The 14860-nt window shown below is 38.7% G+C and overlaps 1 protein-coding gene and 1 long non-coding RNA gene across 2 annotated transcripts in view; one reads left to right on the forward strand and one right to left on the reverse strand.

The window, feature by feature from the left end:
- Positions 1-6606, reverse strand: part of SLC8A1 (solute carrier family 8 member A1) — a 510067-nt gene extending 503461 nt beyond the window's left edge. Inside the window, exon 1 of the mRNA XM_021001233.2 lies at positions 6501-6606. The gene's annotated coding sequence lies outside the window, so the exon portion shown is untranslated. The remainder of the gene's footprint in view (positions 1-6500) is intronic.
- Positions 5975-14590, forward strand: LOC110218490 (uncharacterized). Its single transcript, XR_013484553.1, has 3 exons — positions 5975-6253; positions 11404-11713; positions 12888-14590. It is a non-coding gene; the product is annotated as an uncharacterized LOC110218490 (long non-coding RNA).
- The last annotated feature ends 270 nt before the right edge of the window (positions 14591-14860 follow it).

Consider the following 14860-nt stretch of genomic DNA (forward strand, 5'->3'; position numbering starts at 1 on the left):
CTGGATTTGAACTCAGGTCCTCCTGACTCCAGGGCTGGGCTACCTAGTTGCCCCAATTGTAAAGATTCTTAATTCCATGCCATATGAGTATTGGTTGAAGGAACTAGGACTGCTTGGAGAATAGAAAAATCAAAAGGAACATGAAAACTTACTTCAAGCACTAGATAAGGGTTATATAGACTAGCCTCATTCTATGTGATCACCGAGAGCTGGGCTAAAAGCAATGAATGGAAATTGTAAAGTGGCAAATTTAGATTTAATGTCAAGAAAACAGACAAAAAAACCAAACACACACACACACACACACACACACACACACACACACACACACACACAAACACACGCGCAAGTACAAAAACTCCTTTCTAACCAGTAGAGCTATCCATAAGTAGAATAGTCTATGTTGGGATTTGGTGGGTTTCTCCTAATTGGAGGTCTTCGAGAAGAGTATGGCTGTACTTTTATTAGGCATACTACAGTAGGATTCTTTTTCCACTGAGTTGGACCAGATGGGCATTGAGGTCCCTTCCAATGTTATAATTCTGTGATTCGGTGTTCAGAATCTAGAAATCCTCATTGCTATATTACAGTCATCAGTATTGAGGACATTTCTTGTGGTCAAGAAATCTATGAATAGTTCAGTAAATTAATGAATATCTACTTGGCCTTGTGATAACATAGATTTCTTTATGTTCAAAAATCTCACCTTCCCTCTCTTAATTATTTCCTATTTCTCCTGGTATAACTTGCTTTGTTCTCTCCCCTATTAGACTGTAAACTCCTTGAGGGCAGGGAGTGTCTTTTTACCTCTTTTCATATCCTCACATTTAGCATAATGCCTTGCACATAGCAAGTGCTTAGTATACATTTATTGATTTATTAATTGATTGAATTATCATAAAATAACTGAAATTTGGCTAGAGTTGAAAGGACCCTGACTTGTCAGTCCAATATGCTACCCAATTTAAGAATTCCCTTCAGTATCCCTAACACATTTTCATCCAGGCTCTGCTTGTATACTTTCACTGACAGGGACCTCAACAATTCAATTCAACAAACTATTATTAAGCACTTATTCTGTGGAAGACACTATTCAAGATACTGAAGATACAAAGACAAAAAAAGAAATAGTCTAAGGAGCTTACATTCTAAACCTACCACCTCATGAATCATCCAATTCCATTTTTGGAAAACTTGAATTGTGGGAAAATGCATCCAAACATTGAGCTGAAATCTGAAATGGTGTTTTTTTATAGGCCTCCAATCCTTTTTCTTCCTTAGAATTTTGGCTAGTGTTTGTTCTAGAGAGAAAACCTTCTTGCCGTGTGTGTGTGTGTGTGTGTGTGTGTGTGTGTGTGTGTGTGTGTGTGTGTGTGTGTGTATGATGAGAGAGAGAGAGAGAGAGAGAGAGAGAGAGAGAGAGAGAGAGAGAGAGAAACTGAAGTGCTGTTTAGTGGTTTTCAGTTGTGTCTGACTTTTCATTTGTGGTTTTCTTGGCAAAGATACTGGAGTGGTTTACCATTTTCTTCTCTAACTCATTTTACTTATGAGGCAACTGAGGCAAACAGGATTAAGTGACACATCTAGTAAATGTCTGAGACCAGATCTGAACTCATGAAGATGAGTCTTCCTGACTCCAGGTCTGGCACTCTATCCACTGTGCCACCTATATGCCCTTAAACTAAAGTACCCTTGTGAATAAACTCAGGGCATTAGTGCTTTTATAATTCCTGATATTTATTACAAAGGAAGAACAGGGAAAGAATCAAAATGGGAATATTCCTTAAACCACTGCTGCTACTCAGACTTAATGAGCTCTTTCAAGGTGGTGACTTTGATGTTGTAATAAAACAATATAACATTACATTTAATAGCTACAACTGAGAGCTATAATGTCACATATGCATATTTTATGCCTTCTGATAATTGGGATCAGTATCCATCTTTGGTGCATGCAGTGGAGCCTAAGAGATAAGAAGGGTGCCCACATCAGTCTCGCACTGCAGAAGCGTATTCTATCAATCAATCAATCTCTCATATGTCATTTATCTGTTGAGAGAAATTTCCTGTCAATGGAAGATTACATTAATCATGTGATTTATATTTCTGGTAAGGAGTACAATTTCTAGTCTTGCCTATGGTTTTCTTAAACAAAATATCCCATAAAGAAATTCCTGATGAAAGTTTTCTGTCTGTTGCTGCTCAGTATGGCCTGCCGACAAAGCTATTTGGTGGTTCAGAAAATCCATTTTCTCACCAACTCTGTTTGCTATTATCTAATCTGCTTTCCCCCCACCCCCTTATTTGTTTAAATAACTCACACTTGTCCCCCTGGAAATGGGGAATTTGCTTGCAAAGATTCTGGTATTAATAAAATACTGAGTATAGAAAAAGTCCATGCCATCTTTTGAATGAAGATATTTGAAGTATTCCTTGAAATTCTCACTAGTCCATCAAGAAGATCTTCAAAGATTCAAGCTTTTTATTTTTCTGAAACCAAGTTTCCCTATTTTTCCAAGGCTAGAAATACAGTTGGCCACACATGGGCTCTACTCCAATAGTGATCAGCGTAGAAGCTTTTACCTATTATATATTTTTTTAAACTGAGTCAATTCATCACTCCTTAGGCAGCCTAATACACCCTCTACTCCTAGGGCTTAGCATAAGGGTACTAGATTTAGTGTGGATATACGATTGCCTTTATTTTTATTTATTTATTTATTTTTGTCTAGGCAATGGGGTTAAGTGACTTACCCAGGGTCACACAGCTAGTAAGTGTTATGTGTCTGAGGTCAGATTTGAACTCAGGTCCTCCTGAATCCAGGGCTGGTGCACTATCCACTGTGCCACCTAGCTGCCCCTATATGATTGACTTTAGCCCTACAGAAGCTCAGACCTTCTGAACTCAGGTGATCCATCAACTTCAGCACCCTGGTAGTAGAGTGATCATAGGTGATTATAGGTGTGAGTGACCACACCTGGCTAAAACCCTACCTTTCAATTAACCCAATAATTTTTATTTTCCTTGAGCTCCTCAAGGCTCTGAAATATATTCATGTTTAAAAGCAAGACCAACAATTATGCTGATTGACGATTCTATTTTCTTTTCTGCTTTTGGATTAGAAAATTCTTTTCAACCCCTGTTATACCCTGGTAATTATTCCACGTGCTTTCATCTAGAAGACTCCCCTTAGCAAACTTGAAGAAGGCCAGTGTGGAATTAGAGAAGACTGGGTTTCTTACAACACCCATAACGTCCATGGTTGCCTTCAAATGAACTTGGAACAAGATGGAAGCCAGGTAGAGCAATGACCTCTATTTTTGTTCTTTTGTTTTACTTTGCCACACAACTAGGGTGGCGACAAAATTACTGCTCTACCAATAAAAGAAAAATAGAAGCTATTTTCTTTTATCTTAGGGACAACTGTATTTAATCCCTCCAATTCCCCAACCCTGAAAGCCTAGAGTTCCCCTTTCCATAGAAAGAAGATTCTATTATGTCCAGGAGGTCAATACCCAAATGAGGGTAGTCATCATGGAAAAAAGACTCCCTTTCCCAAGGGACTGAAAACATGTGTCCTGATAATTAATTTAGGCTGATTGTGCACATAAAGTAGAAGAATGTTTTGAGCCAGTTTTAACTTTTTAACCTCTTGAGTTTGTTTTAAGAATCAAAGAATATTTCTTCAAGGTCCTGTCCTCGCCCCCCCCCCTTTTTTTACATTGGGCTCTCAGTGCCATCATTTCTTTTCTAAAAATATGATACATTCATTAATTCAACAAGAATTTATTAAGCATATACAGCTTGCCAGACATTATACTAGCTGCTATAGACACATAGATAAAAAGAAAAGTCATTGCTCACAAAAAGCTTATATCTTACCGAGGTAGGGCAAACAAGTACGTAGATCAGTTGATACAAATAGATATGGATAGAGCAGATAGATAGATAGATACTAAATATAGATTAATATGAAGAGGCTTGGAAAGGAATAACAACTGAGGGAAAGCAGAAAAGCCCCATGTAATAGGAAGGAAAATGAACCTAGCCTTGAGGGAAGGTGGGAGTTTTTGAGGGGTAGGAGCACATTCGAGGTATGAAGGATCACCTGTGCAAAGGCTCAGAGATGGGGGTGATGTGCTGTGTATGAGAAACAGTAGGCCAGTTGGATTGGAAAGCAGAATTCATGAACTAATGTGAAATAAACTGGAAAAGTAGGCTGGGACACATTATGAAAATCTTCCATTGCCAAACAGAAGAGTTTATATTTCATCCTAGAAGCAATAGATCCATTAGAAGTGAGGGACGTGGTCAGAGCTACCTGGCTAATATTCTTGGTATATAAACATGATCATTAATGAATGCTTAAGGAGTTTGGAGTAGAAAGACCGAGAAGACAGAATGACATTTGTCAGGAGTTTTCTTCCTTAAATGTTTGAGTTATAAAAAGCAGTATGCCAATCTGTACTACTTACATTCCCTTCCTGAAGTTTTACTCTTTCCTAAAGAAAAACTGGGAGCAGACGTTCGCCATGTTGAGAGCACACTTGAAATGCATTTGGCAGTAAGCAAAGGCTAGAGCAGCAGATGATGTCATCTATGCATTGCATCTGTTCCCGAATACCAACGGCAACATTTCTACGAGCCTTTTCCATATTGAAAATTGCAAAGGTTCCCGCTGTGCTGTTCCTTTTGGAAAGTTGGCTGGTATGGAGTGTTTAATTAAGTATTTTCAAACCATCCTTTTGTAGGCCTGTTCCACTTTAGCTAAAGTTATGACAGCTTGTCACTGTTAGTTTAAAAAAAGGATGCATAGTTTATTCTTTTTTTCACAAGCATAAAAGATTAGTATTTTTAAATGAAATAAAATAGCAGATTTCAGAGACGCAGAAAGGGTGAGCTGGAATGTGTGTCCATGTAGAAAGGATCTAAACAAAATGTCTTGTTGGTTTAAAATAATGATCAGGCTGTGAAAATATCATCCATTAGTGTTACAATTATAAATATAATCTCATCTTAATAAAGGTGATTCATTTCTATAACTTTAATACAACTGCAATGCCATCTAACTTTTCCATGCTACAACTATCTTTGCTGTAAGCATGCATTAAAGATACCCACTATTTTGGAGGACTTATCCATCATAAGTTTGGCCAAAGGTAATTTTACTTTTGAAGCCATATAATACATTCAATGGATATCTTTTAAAACAGTGTTTCGCACTGGTTTTCTTTCCTTTCCAGCAGTGGTTTCCAAACACTCTAGTTACTAATTGTTTAGAGAGGTCAAGGAAGAGAAGTCACCCTCGATTTATTTTTATTTCCTCGAAAACCCCACTATCCGATTATAAATGAACAATTATGAGTTTGCTCAAATTTTATTTCAATCACAGAAATATTTCCCCCATAATGTAAATCTTGACTTTGAATTTATTCTTCTTGCAAAAGTATTATTTCAACAATCCTTGACAAAAAGCCAAAGCATATACTTCAATCACCTACATTTCCCCCCTTGACTTTGATGAGAGTTATATGGGCCTTTACAGGTTTCAATACTATTAAAAACAGTTTCACAATTCAATCATCATATCTGAAGGACTAGTCTTGGAACTGACATATGTAAATTAGCTGAAACACCCTAGTGAATCTAGACAATACAGCGTTATAGACAATGCATTATTGAGGATACAGATCTGCGGGGATTCCACTTATGGCCTTTGATAAATGTAATTGTTTTTGCATTCAGCCATGGCAGCTACCTTTGTAACATCACTAATGACAAAATAAATAAAATCCTAGGGCTATTTTCTTCTCTATTTCTTTTCTTCCTGAAAACATTCAGTTGGAAGGAATGCAGTTGAGAGAAGGCCAGTGCACACAGCTGGCTTCAGCAATTTCAACTTTCGCAATACTACAGTCTGAAAAAGCAGCCCAAGAATCTTTGAACAGGATGTAATCAACCTCAGATCTACAGAGAGCCACTTTGAAAATGATTTCAGCTGCCAAAAAAAATAATGTCATTTACAAGCAGCTCTTCCTATGTCCAATTAAGCAACAGCCAAACATGTTAGAGAGGGAAGAAAAGCTTCTGTAGTGAAGGCAGGAGCAATGTGAGAGAGATAGGGACCTGGTGCACCCCACCCAAAAGAAAACAGAAATAATGTGCGGAGAACCCTAATGAAACTATCAAGTCCTTCCAAAAGACCCAATGAATGTAAAGAGATTCATATCAACCGGTTCCAGGCTCCAAATTGTAAGTAATCCAGGACAGAAGAAGATGATTTAGTACCATTTGTTTTCCGTCACTTTGCCTGTCAATCCTAGTTGCTCTTTCTCCACAGCATTATAAAGGATCCCAATCTTTGTCATTTCAAAATACTTACTGGCAGCTTTCCTTGGGGGAGGGTGGGGAGGAAGGAGAGAGGGAAGAATGGAGAATCACAGAAAACGACCATTAAACAAGTTTTAGTAACAAATATGTAAACAATGCATTCACTTACCTCTGTCCTATCTCTGCAGCTCAGCCTTGGGCTAGATGTAAAAAAAAAAAAAGGAGACCCAGTAGAAGAGCTTCTCTAAATTTACCAGCAAGAAGGGACCTGGGATGCTTGTCCTTTAAGTGTCTCTAAACATGGTTTGCATAGCTGGATCTCGGCTTATCTGTACTTTTCTGCTTTCGCTTCCATACATGGGTCTGTTCCCAACAGTAACTCCAAGCTGTCGAAAAGGAGTTATCTGGCAGCCTTTAGCTTCAGCCAGCACATGAATGGTAACATATAGCTGTATAAGCTTATGTGCATATAAATTTACATATATAGCCTGAACATATACATGTACGTATATGTGTTTATGCACACATGCACCTTTTGGCTTAGCCCATTTCTCACCCTGGTATCCTGCCATGCTCACTTTTTTGAATTAACTTGAGATGATGAAGTGGAAACGATACTCAATTTGGATGTAGAGAACCTGAGTTCAAATGCTGACTCTTTGACTTACTAACCTTGAACAAGTCACTTGACCTCTCTGGGACTCAGTTTCTTCATCTGTAAAATGAGGGAGTTGAATTAGATGACCTCAAAGTCCCTTCCACCTTTAAACCTGTGATCTTCTGATAGGACTTCTTTTCACATTTGATGCACAACTTAATTATTCTTGATTTTTCCATGCAGTTGTGGGAAAAATGTTTTTAGAATTACATGGATTTTGAAATGATTTTATTTAATCACTAACACCGTTTCTCACAAAATTTCATGAGGAGAAAGGAAAGAGTAACACTCTCCCCAAATAAAATTAATATGATTTTTATCTGTTTTTATTTGCAATGGTTATAATTGTACAAACTGAACAAATGTTTATTATAAATCAACAAAAATTTATCAATTTCCTACCACATGATAGGCATCATGCTAAGCGCTGAGGTTATGGGGGAGAAAACATGTAGAAAAACAAGTATATACAAAAGATAAAATAAATACAAGATAATTTTTTGAGCTAGAGGTGGTGATCAGGAAATACTTCATATAGAAGATGGTGTTTGACCAGTTTTGAAGGAAACAAGGTATTCTAAGATGAGGAGAGGTGGAAGTTGGAGGTGAGTATATTTAAGAAAGCTGCTGGCACAATGGGATTAGAGTACTGGACCTACAGTCAAGAACACCTAAGATCAAATCTGTACTCAGACTCCTACTAGCTATGTGACCATGGGTGAGTCAAATTGCTGTTTGCCTCAGTTTCCTCAATTGTAAAATGGGGATAATAACATCTACCTGCAAGGGTTGTTATGAGAATTAAATGAGATATTTATAAAAAATGCTTGGCACAGGGTGGCACATATTAGATGTTACATTAAAGTTTATTTCTTCTTCCTCTTCCCCTTAAAATGTTTAAAAGATGGAGAGTCAAATATGAAGAACAGTGAGGAGAGCTTGGGTAGCTAGATGGCACAATGGATGTAGTGCCAGGCCTGAAGTCAGAAAGACTCATTTTCCTGAGTTCAAATCTGGTCTCAGATACTAATAGTTGTGTGACCCTGGGCAAGTCACTTAACTTGGTTTGCCTCAGTTTCCTCATCTGTAAAATAAGCTAGAGAAGGAAATGACAAACCACTCCAGTATCTTTGCCAAGAAAACCCCAAATGGGGTCACAGAGACTTGGACTCTAATGAAACTACGGAACGACAACAAAGGGCCCATTTGTCTGGATTGTAGAGTATGTGGAGCAAAGTGATATGTAAGACGCCTGGAAAGTTAGGAAGAGGCCAGATTGTGAAAAACTTTAAAGGTCAAAGGATTTTATATTTGACTGTAGAGTAAAGGGGGAGCCATTGCAGGAGGGAAGTTTCATGACTTTGTTCTAAGGTTCATTGAATGGAGGTCTGTTGTAAGGTTCAGAGAAAGTTGAGGCAGCAGAGGACTGAGTACCCATTGGACCATAGATTTAGAGCTGGAGAGGACCTTAGAGGCTGTCTCATGCAGCTGCCTCCTTTCACAAACAAGAAAACTGAGGCCTGGAAAAATTAAGCAATTTGCCAAAGGACATATAGGTTGTTAGTGACAGAAGGGGCATCAAAGGTACTCTGCCTCCAAACTAGACGTACTTTTTAATCATACCATATATGGGAAAGCTTCATGTTGTTGTGTTGTTTCAGACTCTTCATGATGCCATTTGGGGTTTTCTTGTCAAGGATACCAGAATGGTTAGCCATTTCCTTCTCCAGCTCATTTTACAGGTGAAGAGACTGAGACAAACAAGGTTAGGTGACTTGTCCAGGGTCACACAGCCAGTAAGTATCTGAGGCTGGATTGGAACTCATGAAGATGAATCTTCCTGATTCCAACCCCGATGCTCTTTTCTCTGTATCACTTAGATGCCCTTGAAAGCTTCATGGAGAAACAAAACCACGATTAGAAGGAAAGCAGAAAGCTGGGAAATAATGTTTACAGCTAGTGTTTCTGATAAAGGTTTCATTTTCAAAATAGATAGAGTTAAATTTATAAGAATACAAGTCATTCCCCAATGGATAAATGGTCAAAGGATGAAAACAGACAGTTTTCAGATGACAAAATTAAAACAATCTATAGTCATAAGAAAGAATGCTCTAAATTGCTACTGATTAGAGAAATACAAATTAAAATAACTCAGAGGTACCACATCACACATATCAGATTGTCTAATATGACAGAAAAGGAAAATGGTAAATGTTGTAGAAGATGTAGGACAATTGGAACACTAAAGCAAAGGAAGAGAAAGGGGAAGGAGAGAAATTTGGAACTCAAAATCTTATAAAAAGGAATGTTGAAAACTATCTTTATATGCAGTTGGGAAAAAAAACACTATGCTATATGGATTAAAAAAAAAAGCTTCATGGAGAAGCTAAAATAAGGACCCTATCTGGAACCTGAAGAATGATTGCTATTTTTTTTAGTGGAGCGAATAATGGGAAGAGGAATAATTAGCAAAATGTTTTGAAAATAGCCCTATACTGAAAGTCAGGAGGTCTACTATTTAATTTCAGTTTTGTTTTTTTTGCTGTCTGTGTGATCTTGGATAAGTCCACCTCTCTAGGCTTCAATTTTCTCACCTATAACATGACAGTGCTAGACCAAGTAATCTCTGAGATTCCTTTCAGCTTTTTAATTATAGCAACCTATGAATGGAGTTAATATGAATTTTTCCCTGAATTACAGAAGGTTCCTCACTTACAAAAACCCAATTACTTTCACCTTTTTCATTCCAAATTCACTGAGTTCATCTAGGAAGAATCAATTGCTATAGGACTCTTTCCTTTATTGATAATGCATGGGTGTTGTTTTTTACCTCCTTTCAAGGCTGTTTCCTGTTACAACACTCCTAACAACACTCTGATACCCCCTCACCCCTATGCTCTGAATTCTCATTTGAACTGAGTTTTAGTCTACTATGCAGAAGGAGTAAGAGTAGGAAAGCTTTTAAACTCTTGCCTGTTTTTCTTACCACTAGCAGTATACACCCTTGGGGAACAACTCTCCAAGGCTCTGTGTATGTTTGCAGCCTTATTCTCTTCCGGAGAGTTTCTGAGAAGAGGAGAAATCTCAGACATAAACAATGGGTGATGGTAATGGGAAAATGAGTTAATCTCTGGAGTCTCAAGAAGAATAGGACAGTGACCAGGTTAAGAGCCAAGGGGACTGGGGAAGCTAGATGGCGCAGTGAATAGAGCACCAACCCTGAAGTCAGGAGGACCTGAATTCAAATCCAGCCTCAGACCAAACACTTGATACTTACTAGCTGTGTGACCCTGGGCAAATCACTTAACCCCAATTGCCCCCCCCAAAAGAACCAAGGGGACCAAGAAAACAGAAAGGGACCAAGACTATAAAAGAGTATCCTAATATAAAGCTCTGGCTCCCCAATCCCTCCTTCTACAACTTTACTTGTGAACCTTCACCTTCTGTCTTGAGTCCTGTTGAAGCCTCTATCTTAAACCCCTATCTAGTTTTGTTTTGTTTTGAGTTGAGATTAATAACTGTTGTTCCAGTGCAGGTGGGCTGATTTGTCCCTGGCTTTTTGAATTGTAATCCTGAATGCCATTCCCCAGAGAGACATTATTACACATGGTTGTAGACTAATATTAGTACGGTTTATCATGAAGTAGATAAGGATTTGGGGGCTTGGCCTGCTAACCTAAAAATAGGATCATATGATTTAGGGGTAGATGGCCCCTCAGAATTTAATCAATCTTACTTTACAGATGAGGAAACTGAGATTCTGATAGCTAAGGTCATACAGATAATAAATGTTAGGGGCTTGTATAACATTTTTCCCTCTTGTAAATGGGAAAATATATTCCACCTCAAAAACCAAAATTTGGAACACAGCCTCTTGGTTGGTTGGCATCTGCCTATAGCTATAGTTGGCAAGGGCTAAAGATTGTAGTTTGCATGAATTAAAGATAGGATCTCATGGGGGAAATGAGGTCAGGTACTTAGCAGGGATCTGGCAAGGAGTCCTCAGCAGCTCGTGGACTGGATGCTTTGGAATATGAGGCAACCTAGCGGCACTTTTGAAAGAACCCTAGACTTGGAGTCAGTAAGACCTAAGTTCAAATCCTTTTTCAGATACTTAGCTGTGTGACTCTGGACAATTTCTTAATTTCCTCATCTGTAAAATTGAACCTACATCACAGTGTTGTTTTTGAGGGTCGAAGAGATAATACATGTAAAGTTTTTGAAAATTTAAGTGCTATATAAAAAGTTGACAGTTATGATTAACATTCTTAAGGACAATTCAGCAAACTTTAAAGAATGTATGCAAATCTCAGCCTATGGAAGCTACTTGATGGGTTATGTCTTTACTTGTCTGTGAATTTGATTTAAGTGAGACAGAGTTGCTCAAAGTTGTCAGTCTCACTCTCTCTTCCAGTGCTACTGAAGTCCAATGGCAAGACAAAAATCATGATGACTGGTGATGGCCAAGGATGCAGTGGATGACTTTGGTGTCTTCAATGTCTGATCAAGCTCTAAGCTCTTTATAATGCCTGCTTCCACTGCTTTCGTGGCCCATTGGAACAAATTGCTCTCACATGCCCCTTCCACTGGAAGAAGTCTTCCTATGCTTGCAGTAGACATCCCCCAACTCACCAACAGGTTTGAGGTTGCTCTCAACCTGGTTTAGCCCACCTGCTGAGATGGAGTGTGGCGACTGCACATACTACAGCTTCTTGGAGCCATAGGTGAGAATTGGGTGCCAGGTGGATGTCAAAGGTAGATGAGTAGCTCTGAAAAGGGTTCTGCAGGCCCTCACATCAGAGGTGCTTTTCTCCCTGAATACGCTTATCAATAATACTGGATGACATCATTTAGTGAGTAGGGGAAAATGTTAGTGGGTACCTTGGGAAACTAAGAGGAAAGGAGTTGGAGATCTATTAGGAGAACTGTTTTCCTCTTCCTCTCAACCCTCAGGTATTTGGAAATTAAAACTGTGTTTTGTAAATCCCACCAAGCTGGAATGGTTTTGAGCACAGGCCTAGTGATTGAGTGTCTGAGGAGCAGCCTAGCTAAGTTCAGAGAATCTATCATTCTACTGGCTTTGGGGTGCTGATTTTTCCAGCCAAAGCAGCTCTTAACACACATCTAAGCCAATGAGGCTTAGTAATCTATATTGCTGAAAAAAGTTTTCCACCTCTATGGAGATCCTTCAAATATTGACATATTTGTAATATCTAACAAAAACGAGAACGCACCATTGCTACCTGCAAGAAGGCAGGTTCTCTTAACCTTTCTCTGTCTGGGTTGACTCTCCCAGGGTGGGGGTAGGGTGTGAATCAAAACCCTGAAGGTCATCCAGCTGAATTTTTGGTGACATCTCAAGGGAGGAAACCTACAAAAACTTGGTATCACCACAGTTTGTGCCTCGGGGAGCCACACTTAATTACTCCCAATGAGATTTAATGAAGATCAGTCCAGAATAGAAGTTATTATGAATGGTCAGTCTTTGCATTCAAACAAAAAGCAAAAGATATCTACAGATGCCAGGCCTATCCCACCACTGCTGGGATGTGTGACACTGACCAAATCACTTCCACTCCATTAAGAACCCTGGGTTTCTTCTTTATCCAAATGCAGAACTTGTTGCTTATTTGCTTGAAGTTAAACGTCAGAATGCAAATGATTAATGTGTCTCATCGTCAGTGCTAAATTGCCAGATGGAGTTACAAACAAATTTGATGAATTGTTTCACTCACCAGCCATCTTCAGCATGTAAAAACTTTTAACATCAGGTGTGTGTTGGGGATGGGGGTGGGAGTAGTGTTAACACACCCAGAGAAGATGAGGACAAAATGCTTTTATTAGAATGAGGATCCATGAGGAGAGAGACCTTATTTTTGCCTTTTTTTTTTTTTGTAGCACAGAGCACAGAATGCTGGGCCTGGCATCAGGAGGACATGGATTCAGATCCAACTTCAGACATACTTAATTGCTTTGTGGCCATGGGAAAGTCATTTGATCTGTCTGCCTCAGTTTCCCCAACTGTAAAATAGTAATAATTATAACATCAGAATCATTAAGAAGATTAAATGATATAATACTTATAAAACACTTAGCACAGTGCCTGGCACCTTCCTTCTTTCCTTTCTTCCTTCCTTCTCTCTTTCCTTCCTTCTCCCTTTCCTTCCTTCTCCCTTTCCTTCCTTCTCCCCTTCCTTCCTTCCCATTCCCAGCACTTAGCACAGTTCCTGGCACATAGCAAGCACTTAATACATGCTTATTGATTGACTGATTGCCAGTATTTTATTGAGAGAAGATAATGAGAAAGGATATTCACATATACTATTTTTATCATAATATAACATAAAGATTTTATTAGACTCCCTGCCCAACCAAATGAAGAAGCCCCAAGGGAGGCTTAAGTCCCCTGACTCACCCTGTCAAAGTAAGGCCTGCAGTAATGGCAAAAAGTCCCCTTTTGGCGGGTAGTTTGCAAATAGCCTCCAGTTTCCTAGAAGTCCCCTCAGAATGATTCAGCACCAATCCTAGGTCCTTGACTTACACACCAGCTCTGTCTCCCTGCCCTCGTCCTTCAAGACCCGATCGTGATCGACCCAGAAAAGAACCCTATAAAACTCATTGGATTTCATTGGTTTATGGCACCCAATTCCAACTGGGATCCTAGTGCATTTAACCTGTTTCTATTCTTCCTGAATGCTCATTCTTAGGAGTATTTCCCCTTAATAAAGATGGCTTGCTTCATTTTCTCTTGTACCATCTTCTGCCTTATGATTTCTCACCTCCCAGTCAGGCTAGTTTTCTTCTTAGAATCATTAGCCATTGGCCTGAGACTAATACCTGGATATCAACAGATGCCCCTCCCTTCCAGGGCATGCTCTGGTATATACATGGATCACTTTCCCTCTTTCTTTGCTCTCTTTGGCAGACAGGTCTAGTAATGATATTTTGCTGAGTCAAAAGGCATTCACAGTTTAGTAACTTTTACGATCTGGATTGATTTTTTTCAGGGGGGGAAGTGGTAGTGGTATTAGAGGGAGAGAAACTAAATGCTTGTTAACTGAAAAAAAATTAACTTGTATATTATAATAATAGTGACGAGTGACAATAGTTAGTATTTACATAATGCCTTAATATTTGTGAAGACTATAAATATTATCTCATTTTTATCTTTGCAACAGCCTTGGAAGATATGTGCTATCACCATCCCCATTTTACAGGTGAAGATTCCAAGGCATTTCAGTTGCTTGCCCAGGGTCATACAGTTAGGAAGTGTCTGAGGCGAGATTTGAGCACATCTGTGCAATTCCTATTCCAGTTCTCTACCCTCTGTGCGACTTAGCTAAGAGAAAGAGAAATTGGAGCACAAGCATAAGCAATAAGACAGTTGACTCAATATTTGCCACAGTGATGTAGTTTCACATGTAACAGAACTCATTGACCCAACCAATGGACAAAATAGATTTTTTCTTCAAAGGATATGCGTTACTCCTGGACTAACCTCAAATTCTTTGAGTTTTATTTGATTATAAGATTTGGGAAATTTATAATCTCTAAAATGTGGAATTTACCATGGTGAAATAAAAACTTGGTTGAATTTGGAATCCGAGAACCTGGCTTCATTAATATCACTAGGTCTCAATTTCCCTATCCATAAAATGAGGGGATTAGACAATATGACCTCCTCTTTACTCTTAGTCTATGATTCTTTATTTGTTGCATGAGCTAAATGGAGATTAGATTTCTTCTGGTTACACTATATCCTGCTTCATGTCATGCTGGTGATAATATAGATTGCTCAAGGACCTTAACCATCATGCTCTACATTCTACTTCTGTTTAGATTGCTGTTGGCATGGATTAGCTAATGAGATG

Source organism: Phascolarctos cinereus, unplaced genomic scaffold (assembly GCF_003287225.1).
Source record: "Phascolarctos cinereus isolate Bilbo 61053 unplaced genomic scaffold, phaCin_HiC Scaffold_2;HRSCAF=192, whole genome shotgun sequence".
In the NCBI taxonomy this organism is placed as follows: Eukaryota; Metazoa; Chordata; class Mammalia; order Diprotodontia; family Phascolarctidae; genus Phascolarctos; species Phascolarctos cinereus.